General features: G+C 37.2%; 1 pseudogene; it reads right to left on the reverse strand.

Annotated features, from left to right (window-relative positions):
- The window catches only part of LOC114616802, a 69,575-nt pseudogene that overhangs the window by 50,939 nt on the left and 1,403 nt on the right, over positions 1–17,233 (reverse strand).

The raw sequence follows: 17,233 nt of genomic DNA on the forward strand, positions 1-17,233 counted from the left end.
AGACCAGGAACTCTAGTCTTCAACTTTAATACAGCTCACACATGCACTGAATTTCATTTCCTGGGAATGGACATGGTTAAGTGTTCTCTGTTTTCTAAACAGAAAACTCATTTTAATTTGAAAAGAGTTCTTAGACCTTGTCCAGGAATATGCATTTACCCCAAGGCTGACAGCAAAGAGGAGAGGTGGGGGTGTGGCTGCAGAGTGCAGTTGAAGGGATCTGATTTATTTAACACCAAGTGACAAGTTAACAACTACAGAAGTAGAGTTCTTCCTCTTTGCAGTCTGCTTCACAAGGCGATTGCAATTTCAATGTTTCAGAAAAATACTGAGCTGTGAAGAAAATAATTTTAAAATATATAAAGAAAATAAAAATAATTAACCCTTAAGAAGAATCCACCCTCAGAGTATAAACTGTCTGATGCACTGAATAAAGTTGGTTATTGTATAAGAAAAAAAAGAAGGAGAATCCAGGGGTAGGCAAATAATTGCAGGATGGATCACGATTCTACACCCACTTTCTACATCTACAAGGATCTTCTGGACATATGGTTTTCAACTACACTGTATGATGTTGAAGACATGTTTGAATTGAAGTAAATAATTTCATTACTATAAGCACAGCAATAAATCAGTTTCTAGTCCCATGCATTCCTCCTCTCTTTAACCAGCTTTGGGTCACAGGGTCACTACTGCAAGCCTTCTAACTTTTCTGAATCCTTGATCCAGTCAACACTCACAAATACTTTAGGATGAAATATATGTCCCTGATTTGGTGTCACAGGCACATATAGTTAAAACGAAATCCCCAGCTGCTGTGGTATTCCCCTGCCTTCTGCCTTCTGAGAAGCTTCAGTGGAATTCAGCCCTCTATGTTGTCCTCTACTACAGACCCTGCTCCCATGTTACTGCACCACAGGATAAGGCAGGGAAAACCTGAGGATTAGTACTCCAGAGAATTTATGGCATCCAGACCTAGAGGTGACCACAAATGCTTGGCAATCCTCAGAGATTTTCTCCTCTGGCACATTTCCCACTTGCTCCACGATGACTGCAGCTCTTCAATTCCTTCTAATCCCTAGCTCTGGGAGAGTTCTTCATCCTCCATCAATTTTCCTTTCTTATCCTGACTTTTTCGACTTCTCCAATACTGCACAGCCATACCCTCATTCACTGAATAGCATGCATGGTGAAGATTTAACAGACATACCTTCGCTTTGCTCCCACATACAGATGAGTACATAGATCTATAAGAAGAAAGGCATTGGTGTCCATATGTGCATGTGCGTATGACTTTAGACAATTTGTTGCCAAAATTCTCTTCTCGTTCCAAATTAACAATTTGCATTGCCTTTCCTTTTGCAGTTGATTTTCAATTTTGTGGTTTGTAAATAATTCAGTCAGTTATCTCTCTTCTTTTGAGACAGGGTCTCATATAGCACAGGCTAGCCTCAAACTTGCTATATACATTTTAGTCTCCTCTGTGCTGTCATTGAAGTTGTGTATAATAGTACTGTTTGTTGGAGTGATGGGATTGAACCCATGCACGACAGGCAAACACTCTTCAAATGAACCAGACCCACAGCCCTTCACTTCTTAAAACATGGAGCTCAGCAGTAGTTAAGCATAGCCCATCATAAATCTGTGTTGATTCTTCAAGTCTGTTTCGCTCTAAATCAGAAGTGCTCTTAAGGCAATCATGTGTCAGAGAGAGAGAGAGAGAGAGAGAGATTGAGACTAGCACTTGTGAGAATAAGGTTTTAATATCAAACGGTACTAAGGAAAGGCTAAGAATTACTGTTCTGAGACATCTACAGCTTTTAATTGTGGCCCACAGTCCTCATCTCTACCTGTGTGTACATTGCATAGCATCTACATTGATTATCCAGAGTTGGCTTGTGTCCAGAACTGTAGTCTGGCCCAGGTAACCTTTGCATTCACCTTGCACAGGCATCATAAGTTCAATAAGCCCGGGCTTAATTTAGTAACTTCCTAGCCATTCTGTCTAATTGTTCTGTTTTTCCTTAGTGAACACCATCATCTTTATGAGTGTGTTCAGTCATAAAACTGGAAACTACTCTAGAGGTTCCTGCTCTTAGTCAGTCTGGCATCATACTTACTAAGTGCAACTGGACTATTCCTGCTTTGTCACCAACAGTGTTCTCTCTCTCTCTCTCTCTCTCTCTCTCTCTCTCTCTCTCTCTCTCTCTCTCTCCTTCTCCCTCCCTTTCTCTTTCTTTTTCTTTCTCCCTCTCCTCTCCTCTTTTGTTCCCTCCCCTCTCCCTCTCTCCAGTTCCAGAATTCCCTGTGTTGCAACTAGAAACATTCCTTAGAAACAAAAGTTCAGTGATATTTTCCATGTATGATCTTTGGCTACTTACTTGAGATGTTTTGGTAGATTGTGGAAAATATTAAAATGATCAATATTTATATTACAATACACAAATATGTCTAATTAAGGCGCTGGAGAGGTGGCTCAGATGTTAAGAGTTTATATTTATTTCTCTTGCAGAGGACTTAAGTTAGGTTTTTAACTTTTATAAACAATTGTCTGTAACACTAGCTCCTAGGAATCTTCCTCTCTCTTCTGGTCATTGGAGGCACTGCACACATATGCACATAACCAAAGGTAGCAGAATATTCTGCTACATTGTATTCACAGTGGAGCTCAGTGATTAGGCAGTAGAAGAGGAGGTGGAGCTGGGAGAGAAAAAGAGGAAGAGGAGGGGAGAAAGAGAGGAAGCTGTGGAGAATAAGGAGGTTATCAGCCATGGAGAACTACGGATTGGTTGAAAGCTGTCCTGGGTAGCAACTTCTATCAAAAGGTTAAATATTGGGTAACAACTCTAATTGTGTGGTCATCTTGTTGATTGAGTATTTCTAAATACATAAATCTTTTAGATAATCATTAAGCTTTAAGAGTCTCATTTCTACCGGGTACTGCGAGGATGGTGGATATTGTCCCGGGTTCAGCCGAGTTTTGTGGATGCAGCATAGGGGATTGGCAGAGCCATCTCCCATGTTAGCATCTTGTGAGTGCCAGGGCCTGCATGTCTAGCTAGCCGGAGCCCCAGTCAGCGCCAAGAAGCAGCGGGAATATAGTGGCTGCCCGGAAACAAGCTGGACTGGGTGCCATTTTCTAGATATCACACCTACACCCACACAAAGATGTGTGCATATAATTCAATTAATTTTTAAAAAATATATAATTAATAAAATACAGTTAATATCATATCTTTCCCACATATCTGACAGCCAAGCAGCAGGGATTAGATTATATATGAAGGCAATGAAATAGATCCAGAATATAGAATTCACACTGGCATCAATTAATTGCTACCCTCAGCTCTCTTCACCACTGTAGATTACAAAATCAAAAAATAATTATTTGTTGATCATATTATCTAGTTTTGAATAAAATATTATCACCAAGTAAACAAAAATTTGTCAGATCATGTGTTGGAAAAGTAACAGTATGTGAGGAGCACAGATTCTCATGGATGTGTCTGTTATTGAGGTTTACAGCTGTTTCAACCACTCAAACATATGAAAGAGTGGGAATCTATCCCCACCAGGAAGGTTATGGCAGGAAAATTGAAAAGTATCAAGAAGATTCTATGAGTTGTGGAATTACAGTTTATTGGTGATGAAAGGATCTACCTAAGAATAAAATTCCTGTTTAACATAGCGGCTGATCACAACAGGGCTGTCGTGTTGTCTTAAAAGCAAAACTTTTAAGAGAGTGAACGTCAATAAACTATGAAGAGAACTTATAAAAACTTACTTCATTTGTATGCTGTATTTTCTACTTATATTTTGTAAAGAATAAGTTTTATAGCGTGGATATTTTCTTTGGAAATATGTAATATCTTTATACATACAAATGAATGGAAATAATATATAAAAATCAATTTACAAGTCCAAATAAATATTTTAGGTTGGAAACTTCTGCATGAAATTTTCCCATGTAGACATGAAAATGTTCTGAAAGCAGCAGTTTGCATTATCGAACTAGGTGTCTTTCATGATGATATGAGCGTCTTCATGTAATATTCTGTTCAGCTCCAGCTACAGTTTGAATCCTGAACATATTACATAATTTCCAAGCACCTCAAAATTTTCTGGATATAACACACACTTCATGTTACATTTACCTTACAGATTTTGACCCAGTGAATACCATCAGTCCAGTGCTGACTTACCTCTACCATGACAATTAGCATGACACTCAGTCACCTAACCCCTTCTCCTGAAAGGCAGCATTAGCATTCCCCACATATCTTCATGGCTTCTCTTTTCACCATCAACATTTATTTTTTTCCCACCCAGTTTAAGAACATTTCTGAAGACACGAATCAGAACCCTCACTGCAGAGCATGGGGCTGAGATGAAGGCTCATATCCATTTCAAATGATTACAGCTTACTCACTACATAGCTTGTACAAGACTTTAAAATGGAAGTGGTGAGGAGGTAGTTATTTTTTCTTAAAAACTCAGTTTATAAAATCTGACAAAAAGCTAAAGAATATAAAATTGTTTAAATTAATAACAATTACTGGTACATTCCATAACAAAATATTTTTCTGAAATGCACACGACCGTTGAACAGGTGATGATAGGTACTACCTGCCACATTAAAAGACAAAGTATGTCACCAGCATTAGGCCTGGTGGCTCATACCTATAAGCCCAGCACTCCAGAGCCCGAGGCAGGAAGATATTTGTGAGATCAAGACTGGTCTACTTTACATACTGAGTTCCAGGGCTACATAGTGAGATATTATCTCAAAATCAACAAAGAAAACAAAAATAAAACCTCAAAAGCATATTATCAAAGACATTTCTTTATACCATTCTCATTGCTGCACTCATTTAAATTTTAGCATGTATGTCATAGTTTGAATCTTTGTGCTATTACATATGCTCTCATAAAGAAAATGATTCTTACAAAGACATTAGGATTCTATATTTCCAAATACATAAAGAAACCTATTCAGATTCCCATTGTCCTCAAAGAGCCCATTCAAACACAATGAATAGCCTATCCTTGAATGAATGTCAGTGGACTCACCAATGGATACACATTCTTCATTTTGGGGTTTGTTTTATGAGTATCCATTTTTGTGGATATCAAGGATGTTGAGTAATTTGATATTGAAAAAGATGCCAAGGTTCACTTTATACAAGCTCAATGCCCACGTATTTCTTCTGTTAATGTGTGCTTGCATTTCTTCTTGAGACCAACGTATGTCATGATGTTTATTTGTATGCTGCAGGAACTCTATGGATGGGAACTAGATAGAAATAAAAATGTCAAGTGTCTTGGTCAATGAAAACAACATTTCGTCCTTCTCTGTTAGGTTGGTTGTGTGCTTTGAGAATCTTAAAGCATACATAATGCTTAAAAGTGGGAAAGGCGAGCAGAGAAAAACACAGAAGTCACATGGTGTGTGATATTCCTCTTTTACCTTCAGACCTGCAACAGTGTCAGACCAGCTTAGGTGACTGCCAAATTCTAGATGTTCCAAGATGAAACCCTCTTATTCACCCTTCAGTAAAGTAAGAGATTGGCCACCTCTTGTGGATTCTGTCAGCAAGAGTTAGTTTTTTCCTATATGAAAGTGGGTGTTTTTGAATGGTTGAAAGTTTGTCACTGTTTACCTAGCATTAAAATCCTATGAAGGGTCATTCATTCTAAGTTTTGACATTTAAGACAACTTATACCACTGTGTTGGATTATTTTTCAATTTTCAGTAGGCAGTAGAAACTATAGTATTTGTATCCATTTTACAAAATAAAATCACAAAAGACCCAAACTCATATTCCATCTGTTCTCCACTAGTGACTGGGCCTGGAGGATGTGATCTGGTCAAAATACAGTGTCAAACTCATCTATCAAAAGAGAAACTATAATTTTGTAAATGGTTTGAATTTTCCAATATTCTTCAAGTATACTAAATGCTGAAGTGAATCTATCAGTATTCAAAATCGTGGACTTCAATCTATTCTCCTGTTTTAACTACTGTTCTTAATATAAACATGCAAATTTAAAATCTACTTTAAGTAGCCCTCAGGTTCATAGATGCCAGTATTTTTAAAGATTCAGGATATGAGAAGGTGAGAAATACTATATTTTGGAATGCAAATTTTATTATTAAATTTTTATGTAGAACACAGTTGTTCCCCTGAGACCTGCATCTTGTGTGTGTGTGTGTGTGTGTGTGTGTGTGTGTGTGTGTGTGTGTGTGATAAAAGTATTGTCTGTTGAAGGGGCTCAGGCTTCAGGAGACTGAACTGTTCATCAGATCCTGTTTACTGCTTCATATAGTTAGCAGACAGCCCTAGATTAATAGAAAAATTCCATCCTGAGTGTTGAGTTTTCCACTGTGAAACTTTCAGCAGTTCAACTAGGGTCCATTTAAAGAGAAATTTAAAGTCCTCATGGCTGATTGCCAAAATAAATAAATTAAAATTTGGCAGCTAGAGAGTATTAGGAGTTAATTTTTTTAAAATGAAAGATAGCAGCAAACAGCACCACAGAGGGCTATCTGCTGGACATTTTAGCTGTTTCCAGAGAATCAAAACTTCACAGCTAGACACCCACAGCCTGGGAAGCTGTCTATCTCATACATAACCCTACTTTTACATTTATATCATTTTATATTTTGTAATGAATTAGAAACCTAACTTAGAACACAAAAGGGTAGAAAAGAAGCAGTTAATTGAGAGACTGTCTTGTTTCTCTCAGTAGCCACACAGGTTTGTGCTACCTTTACCTATGGCTGACCTTCCCACTTCTTACACTGAAACAACAGCAAAGCTTAGCTTTCTTCATTCACAAGAGATTTGTAGAAAAGGGGAGGAAACATTAGTATCCAAGGAGTCACCATTTACAGAACACCAGCTGAGTTTTGATGGACCCTTTCCTCCAGTGAGAAGGAGGAGCCATTAGAGTCTGAAAAAAGCGTTTTCATTCCACACAGCTCATGCCAGCTAAAACACTGTGTTCCCCGAGCTGAGCACCCCCAGTTATTCCTATTTTCCATGACCAGTGTTTCATGGGGGTCTGCTGGCTAGCCTCCCATTGTGTGGAAAACCAAATATTTTAATGCCTTGAGCATTGAAGTCTCATCAAGAAGAACAACTTAAGGACTCCTCATGTGTGGAACAGCTCCTTACACTCTAGGTTTGAGTCTTAGTAATGCATAGATGATTGTCTTAAGAGCTGAAATTGGTCACAATTTCTACTCTCTGATTTAATTTAATTTTAATTCACAAAAAAATGTTTATTAAGCAGAGAAGGTTCTTCTGAAGGTTCACACTATTGAAAGACTTTCGAATTTTCATTATGTTCTAGCAAGACGAGGCAGAAGCCACTAGTAAAGGAAGTTAAGACATTGCATATTCAGACATTATTAGATTAAGTGTTTGAGAATCAATCTGGTCCTTCACCAATTTTTTCATTGGTTCACAGGAATTATGGTGTCTAGCTGACTGATACAATTGAAAAGTGCTGTCATAAAGAAATATGGCTTGTGTGTACATTTGAGATGTGAGAGGGTCTTTACAGAGGCAGAGGCATGGCTCCATTTCAAGTCTCACTAAAGGTTTTGGCTCTGAATTGCTTCATTAGATTCAGCTGTTTCATTACCAGCTGCCTGTAGCCATTTATGGTAGGAAGCTATGAAAGGACATTTTTGCTAATAATATTGAAAGCTATGGGTTTTCTTTGTCATTTTTACTTAAAATGTTGAGAGATAAAGAGAATGAAAGTCTTTGCTAGGCCTGTTTCCAAACTACCCCCTTTAAATGATGCCAGCTATCAGGGCAGTAGTCAGCTGGATAAATGTGGTCTTTTCACAACCCTACTGACTGGATAACCTGATCAGCATCGAGAGATGATTCTAGAAATTCTCATCAGAGATTAACAAGACTGTGAGATTCTGGATGTCTTAAGTGAGCCAATATTTAAAGTGTCTTCACATGTAGAAATATTACACTAAACCCAGAAGTATTCTAAAGCATTACTTGCCAATTTAAAGAAAATTTATTGTTTCTTTTAAAAAGCCAGAGCATTTTAAATGCAGACAAAATAACCTATTTCATTGTAGAAATTGATCAATAAAAGAACATATGTTTAATGATTTTATTTCTTAGTCACCCAGCTAAGAACGATCATATTGCAATGAAGCTAGAAGCTATAAATATGCAGAATCAATTAGCATGGATTTCCATATGTATTCTCTACCAGGCCACGGTGTAGCCTCCTAGGGAAGTTTGAAGCCACTGGGTTTCCCATGTCAATAGTTACACCCATGTCAGTGTAACTAAATAGATGGTACTGTGGAAACTCATTAACTAAACCAGTAGTGTCTTTTATTTTAATGTATGCTTTCCAAAACCAACAAAACCTATGGTCTGTACAATAACTTCTCCAAATCACAGCCTGTGATCTTCCCAAGACCTGCTGTAACCATGGAGAGTTTAATTAGCTAAGCTATTTTCCCATCTTGTCTTAATCTTGGTAGTATTTTTGTATTTCTTCATTTTTTTCCATTTTAATGACAGACATTCTTTATTTTTAGGCTAGCTTATTTTTCTTGGAGTCTGATACCAGCCTCTCTTTAGTCACTTTTTTAGCCTAGCCAGTATGGCACCAGTACTTTCAAATTCTTTATGAGTTTTGCCTTATATAAGCGTGATTGAGTCTGACACCATTTCCACTTAGTGAGAACTTAATAAATTCAGTCATGCTCTCCTTAATAATCTATCTTGAGTATAGTGAAAATAGTATCTTATGTGTAACAAAGACATTTGTTATTCTTATCTAGCTAGTGTTCATATTGCAGTAGCTGAGAGTCTGAATCCTGTGAAAGTCACACTAATGGGGACCGTGGGACATTCATGATGCCTTCCACAAAGACTAGATTCGTTAATGCATTAAAGTGGTCTTTTGTCTATTTTCCCATTCATTAAAAACACCAAGGCTATGCATTCTTAGAAGACAAAACAGAGATGTAAACACCACTGTTGTATTTCAGATATTTGCTATGGTGCTACTGCTAGACATGGATCAGGAACAGTGGTGAGGTCAAGATATCAAGTTGTGTGACATTCATGAAAACAGAGAGAATAGGAGAAAGTAAAAGCAGATGTCATGGACTTCTGAAATCCTGTGACTAGAGTTCTGGAATTTAAAATAGAAATGGCACAAAGGTAAGCAAGTTTACCTGACCAATAGGTAGCAAAACACACCAGCCAGACACCTCTAAATTTTGGTTACATTATCTGCTACAAGAAAAGCTACAGAGCAAAACAGAATGATTCATGATTCTTCCAAACAACATATTTCTACAATTAAAGGAAATGTCAATGGGATTTATTACATGCAAATTGACATTGGAAATACACTGATATTATAAATAAATTGATAGCATATTAACTTGTGAAGCAGTCATTTATTTTTCCTCAAGTTTTCCTCTGAGGTGGAGCTTTTTAATCTTCATAATTACATCCAAATATTTATTGTTATCTTTGTAGTCATGAAAAGCACTCCTTATTAACAGTGGCTTTTTCTGTAGTTTTAATAGATTTAAATAATACTTAAAATCCTCATTGTCTCTAAGATGTCTGATACCTACAAAGGAATGTTCTTAGTTGCTCATGCCTTTCCACAGTTATAAATATCTGATTGTTTCATCAATCACAGTTGTTATTAAAGGGCATACTACTTCTATAATCACTAGTAGGATAGATTAGTAAATAAATTAAACTTTCCATTTAATATCCTTAAGGTCATAATTAACACTGATGGGTTAGATATTTAGAGTCCAGAGTATGACATACTTAATACAAGACTTAATGTCCAGGTTTTCATTGCCACAGGCTGTGGGTGTGGGTGGCATTGCAGATGTGACAGGGTGAGGGTTTTGAGATAGGATTACCCCAGTCATCTGGCACAGCCCTCTGTAATCACAGGGATCTCCACAGAGAGAAGCCCAGAAGGCAAAACCAGAGGACAAGATGCCATGAACTGGAAACCAAAGCTGTGCCACGTACTTTGAAGATAGAGGAAGAACCACAAGCCAAGGAAAAAGAGAGGCACCAGGAGGTACGAAGGTGGAACAGACAGCTTTGCTCTGCAGATCCACCATAGCATCTTGTCCTGGCGACCCCCTGATAGTCACTTACACTGACTAGACCATTTGACACTTTTGCAGAAGAAACTGTCTGCCTCTTACCAAATTATTAAGATGTACAATGCCTCCTTCATGAAGCAACTTCTGATCCTGTGTGGGTTGTTGGCCATAGTGGTCAATATTGGTTTATAAACCTTCTGATGATTTTTTTTTTGCCATTCTTCATCCACTGTCTTCTATGAAAATAAACGGAATTATCAGCAATTAACAGAGATTCTAACCATATCCCTAGAATAGATATGGCCATACCATGTCCACAAAAGTAACTCCAGTTGTATATGTCAGAGCTGGTGGTCCCATCATGCTCTCTACTAGTGTCTCCTCCACCTATGAAGTTACTCCAAGGAAAATATCCACGGGGAATTGGGCTGGACTCCCTTAACCCTTACCCTTGCACTATATAAACTTTAATTACCAGATCATTAAGTTGACTGCTATACTTTGATTAATACACCAATCACTGTTTTCTTAGAAAGGAGACATATTTAGGGCCCCTGACAGATTTTATTGCACATACCTTTAGAGAGGCTGCTTTTAGAGACCACAGAGGCTGATGGAATCTTGCCAGAGGCACAGTCCTGGAAGACTGTAATTAAGGAAGCTTGAGAATGGCTAGCCACCACTAGCCTAGACATAATCCCCCAGACTAAACTGAAGCCATGTAAAATTCTGAGTAATGTTTGAAAGGCATAGCCAGGCAGGACCCCTGGCTACTGTTGGGATTTTAGCCTCACACTGATGCTGGAGAATCAATCCCTCAGACTTTCATTTCAAGTTTGGAAGATTTTTGTTTTGTTTCCATGCATTTTTCCTTATTTTGAACAAAACTCAGAATGATTTTTCAGAGCATCCAGTAAATCAGTGAGACGGCCCTTTAATTTAATTAAATATGCTTCTGCAGCTAATTGTTTCTACTACATTAAATAAGGCAGAAACTATGTCTCAAATTCAGCTACCATAAAAATTCAATTGAATACAGCCTGAATGTTCTCTAAGAAATTTTCTTTATTGATTCATAGTTTTTGTATAATAATAACTTAGGTTAGATCTTTCATATCTTTATGACAAAAAACTAACTTAAAAATAATTATTTCTTGCTTACAAAATGATAAGCAAATTAATGAAGTCCTCACAGAGTCCCCTGACCCTGACAGTATCAGAGAGTCTACGACAAATAAAAAGGAAGGATGTTTGGCATGTGCCTTTGCATGTTGTCTGGTTCAAAGATACATGAACCTCAATTATTCAACATTGACACCACAGCAGGAGATAAAGTTTTATTAATTACACAGAAACTGGAAAACTACACTTAAAACATCTTTACTGAGTTTCAATGTACAACCCTTTTTATTTTAAATATTAGAATATAATAATGTACTTTTGCCTTAGTTTTAAAGGAGATGCCACAGAAATTTGACATTCTCAGGACATTGCTTTTGGATAAATGTTCGAACTCCTTAAGGAATTTCATTTACATAGATGACAAAGGATCTTAGAGGTACTTAAGTATAAATTGTGTGTGTGTCTGTAGTTAGCAAAGTGGCATCAAATAAACAAATGGGTGAACGGAATCGAGTAGAGCATAGACACTGCCTCTCAGTCACGGATTGACTTGTCTTCAATGATTACAGCATATTAATGACAAAAGAAGAGGAAACTATTGTTTGTGGATTTTGAGGCAAAATGGCTTTGTCAACAATATTAACCTAGACTCTGGGATAAAGTCCTGTGCTAGAGTCCTGAACTGGAATTATAGGCATGTGACATTGTAGCTTGCTTGCTGTGTTTGTTTGTTCGTTTGTTTATGCCAAGTTCTGACATTGAGTCCACAGCTCTGCATATGCCATGCTTGGCTCCAAAAAGTGGGGTGAGAGTTACTATGAAGTTTGGGAAGCAAGGACCTTGCTTCAGTTACAGAACCATTGTACACTTTCTATAGGATTCTGAGTGACCCAGGGAAGGAATTTCCCCAAATACATTGACTTGTACGCTTATGCTTGTCTCACAGACTCCCATACTCAAATGTGTATATTCAGGGTCTACTGCAGTCTTAGATGCTTCCATGAAGCATTGTGAAGTCACCAGGTTTGCTTTTCAGTCTTTTGTAAGACCATTGTGAAAGCTCTGGCCAGTTCATGGGATTCTGTAAAGCATGAAATGCATATTATTATGATTTTTGTATTTGTGTTTTGTTAAATCAGAAAAACAACTCTCAAAGAATTAATGAGAAATAAACAAAACCAAGCACATGAAAGAAAGGGATGGCTATTTATTTATTTTCAAAGTTGAAATAATTGTGGATTTTGTTGGCTGAAGTTATATAGAGGTTTATACTCTATGATGAAATGGTGGCTTCAGAGAAATAATGAGATCTCAAAAACTTCTTGCTTAGAGTATCCTTGTAAGGTGGAATGTCGCTGCCTTAAAGAATGTTTTTTCCTTGCAGTTAAGAGGTCTAGATACCCTATGCATTAGGTTTTACTCTAGCAGTGTAATTTACAAGAGCTATTGATATGCAAGTCATGTTTAAATATAAAGAAATGCTAAAAGAAAACCTAAATATTTTTTAACATTATGTTAACATGTTCAGTAGTGTTCCACTTAATGTTTAACAGTATTAATAATATCTAAACATAGAAATATTTACAAATTCTTCTTTGTATTATAACTAATACTTGCTCTTTAATGCATTTTTATAAAATACTTTGTTCAAATATTTGACTTTAAACAAACAAAAAAAAAACCCTACTTTCGTATTAAGTTGTTGTCTTTGAACTTAGATGTGTATTAATTAAATGACATCTCTGTTTGGCACTTGCTGTGAGTTCCTCCATAGCAATCTGAGGAACCTGGGAATGTTCCAACGCCTTCTCTATCCTTTCCACATAAACATACTTGTTCCTGCGTTGTTCTCTTTAGCTTTCTCGATTAGAAGAGTCCTTACCTGAAATACTTTTGATTACAAATTATTTTTCCATATCTGCCTGCTATTAGGCTAATTTTACAAAGACATTTTTTATTGTTGATGTCATATCCCTAGAGGCCATGATATTCCCAGTTCATGACAAATACTCTCCAAGAATCTGAGAGGAGGAAGCAGTGAGTTAATAAGCTTTTGGAAAGCAACAACACTGTAAGTACCAAGGATGAATTACATGTAATCCATTACCTTTACTATTTATCTTTAATTTCACCAATATTAAAGAAGAAATAGTGCTGCTTGCTCATTTTCCTTCGTCTTTTTTTCCCCAATCAAGTAATGTCAAAAGGACAAGAATGGAAAGGAATGACAGCTGAGAGATAAAACAATAATTGTGTGATTTGGACTGTTTGGATGATCATGAGCTTGCTGATTTGTGTCACAAGGGGATATGTTCTGGTTTTGGAAGAGGATTAGGAAAATCTCAACCTTCTCTTCTAGCAATTTCCTATGTAAGCAGATAAGTCGTTTTAAGAAAAGGTCATTGAAATAGGATTATAACTATCTACTTCATTAAAAAACTGGTGATCTATAGCCAAAAGTCCCAAAGTATTTTTATATCGTGGTGAGCCAAGGAACAACCTCTAAATCTGGTTCAAATCATTTTTGGAAAAGTGATTATTAGATACCATCAGCCAGGGATTCCATTGTCTCTTATCCTGTGCAAAAGGAGGGGAATGTGACAGAAAATCTGCCATGGGAGATGACACACATCTGGACAGGCTAGAGGAAAGATTACAAACATAACCCTGTCATTTTGAGAGTAGACAGCTCTCATGAGTCAGGCCTGGTGTCAGTTTCTGTACATCAAGGACACTTCCCTATTATCTGGATGTATCTCGCTGCTTTACCATGACCTAATGTATAAGCTTCAATTATTAGTCTAAGCCATAATAGAGATTTCACAATTAAATGTATTTTATTATGCTACAGTATGAAAAGTCAACTTTTGATCTTCAGATAGTTTCCTAAAAGCAAGAGCAAAGTCATTCTCTTCTTCGTATGATACCAGCATCATCATCATCATCATCACTAACACTGTCATCATCACCATTACCACCATCATCACTAGCATCATTACAATCACTGTCATTTTCACAATCATCATGATCATCATCACCACCATCATCTTCACCTTCACCACTATCACCATCATCATTACCACCAGAAAAACTAATGCCTAGAAACTGCAATAAGTAAAGTATACTGCCAAGAGTCTGTGAATTCCAATTTTCTGGCAATCTGACTTTTGATTGATCTTCCTCTTCATGCTATAGCTAATATGAGATAATGACTTCAAGGAATTTTAAGAAGAAAGCCTATGATTTTTATACACTAACAAAAATCATTCAAAGCATGACAGACGGATTTCTAGATTCCTGGAATAGACTACATCAGCAGTTATTCATTTTGCCTTTATCTATTTACACACACACACACACACACACACACACACACACACTCACACATGTGTATGCATGAAAATTCAAAATTCAATAAAGAGTTTGCATAGTTGTTGATATGTATGAAACAATACCATGTGGTATTGAGAACTGGGAAACTTCGCACGCATAGGAACTGTTCAGTGATTAACTCCAGCCCTGTTGCTTTCTTTGTGACTCAGTGTAGAGTATTTTTCTCTCTGAATTACAAGTGTAAAGGTCACAGGTAACCACTAACAGCTCTGCTCACCTAATAGCTGACTTTAAATATCCTCTGCTCTCTGTGATTCCTCACCTCAGTACAGTCTATAAAGACAATAATCTTCATTTAATAGGACACATTCAGCTGTCTGGGCCTGGTTTGAAAATGGGATTTAGAAGAAAAGCTATTGTGTCGTTAGAATTATTTTTCTAGTTGAGCTCCTAAAGTGGGGCAGGCTATGTACAGAACTCTTGTGTGGGGCTCATTTAGGAGGAGGCATGACTCTCAAGGAAGGAGGCTGATCCAGAGGTGGCTTTGTGTGTCATAATAATATTGTGATTGGATCAGAAATAAACATCAGAAATGGCCAGAATCTGAGTTTGTTATCCCCTGGGGCATTCTGAACTCACTGAGGAACATGTTAGGGTTATTTTCTGGGGAAAAAGCATGCTGCATTTTGGGTGTTTCTTATTCATATATTAAGGGATGACTTTAGAGATTGTGTATATGTTTTGTGATAGAGCATGTATGCAGCTAGTTTTGTCTTATGCTTTTTAATTGTTGTTTAAGAAATAATATACAAATGTCTAGGTTTCTAAAGACGGATCTGAATCTGGAAATTTTAGAATGTAGCCAAAATCGAGTAATTTACTTTTCTATTACTTCATATCCACCTACTCTTGAAGATATTCCATCTTTTCCCTTTTTTCTAATGACACAAACTCCACTATTAGAATCAATGAGAAGCACAGAAATAAAAGCAATGGTCTGTTGGATTTCCTCTAAGTCTAATCTCTCAGTAATGTAGTCCCAGCCCTTCTCCAACTACAAACTCCGGTCGTACCCTCTGTGTCATCTCTCCAGCCCCAAGTTACTCTCTTAATGAGTATTACCTTTACTTCATCTGCAGATCAAAGTGAGGACCCCACTGTTGACACCTCCAAGGTTCCCTAGATGAACATAATCCATCCAAACTGTTGTCACTGTTTAAGTATTTTTCTCCACTTCTACTACTCCCAATCAGGTCTCTTCCTGTTCTTTTGCTCTGAGTTGATGTGTCTGCACATACTTGGGACTCCATGTTGCAAATAATCCCTCTTAATCTCTATGAAGGAATACTGCCTCAGTTTAAAGCCAGCATACCACCTTATTTACAATCTACCACTTAAACATTTTGATGAGTTTTAAATTTGATAATGACAGCAATGTTTCTCAAACTCCTTTCTACTCTGCCATAACCCTTTCCTAAGATCCTTCCTCTGAATGATTTCTTTTCATCTTTCAGACATGTTTTACTCCAAAGCATGTCCACTCATTGGATATATAGAAAACAGTCTTCTTTTTCTTTAACAGAATACTTTTATTGCACAAAATGTTTTGAATGTAAGGAAGAGATACATGTGAAACTACTGTTTTATTCATATAAGTTTGTCTAATTATATGAGACATAAAAAGGTATTTGGGAAAAGTTAATGATACAAGGCCCCTGCCCCAAGCTCATCTGGTTTTTTGTTGTTGAATACACATCCTGAGGAGAGCGTGAATTAAGCAGCTTAGAGTGTCATCTTCTTTAAAGCCAACCAGGAGACAGAAATAGACTTTTCTATTTTTATGAAATCTTATCTTCCTTTTCCTTCAAAGCTCCCACAAGATCAGAAGTAGCTTATATAACAAGTACTCTATGCTGTCTTCTTTGAGTGACAACACGGAATGGGCTCTGGGATGTGTGGCTGATATGGTACACCTCACATATGGACCATCATACTTTGCCATTTTCAGTGTTTGATGAAAGGTTGTTGGCATGTATGAATAAATCACTAGAATCCATGGCCCATGATTCTTACTGACTGATGTAAATATGATTTGATTCTTAGACATGTAGTAACAAAGTCAGTCTCCTTATCCAGTCACAGAGTGACTTCTCTAACTGTAGTATAAGTCCAAGCAAGGAACCCACATTGCTGAATAAGTGAAAAACAATGGATATTGTAATTTTCTGAATACTGTAGCAATGTTATATAACAGTATAAGAAACTCATATGTGAGCCACCATGCCTAGGTGTGAGGCATCATATACAGATATAACGTCCCATGCCCAGGTGTAAGTTCCCATACACAAACGTGAACCACTATGCCCAGGCATGGTCTATAATGCCTAATTGTGAGCAGTAAGGTCAAGGAGTGAGTAGCCATCCCCAGAAAGAAGCAGTCATCTCCAGGAGTGAGCAACCATCCCCAGAAGGGAGCAGCCATGCCTAAGAGTGAATAGTCATGCCAAGGATTGAGCAATAATGCCCAGGTGAGACCAGTCACACCACACACTGTTTTCTCTTCTCTTCTCTTCTCTTCTCTTCTCTTCTCTTCTCTTCTCTTCTCTTCTCTTCTCTTCTCTTCTCTTCTCTTCTCTTCCC

This window comes from Grammomys surdaster, unplaced genomic scaffold (genome assembly GCF_004785775.1).
Source record: "Grammomys surdaster isolate TR1022 unplaced genomic scaffold, NIH_TR_1.0 62, whole genome shotgun sequence".
NCBI lineage: Eukaryota > Metazoa > Chordata > Mammalia > Rodentia > Muridae > Grammomys > Grammomys surdaster.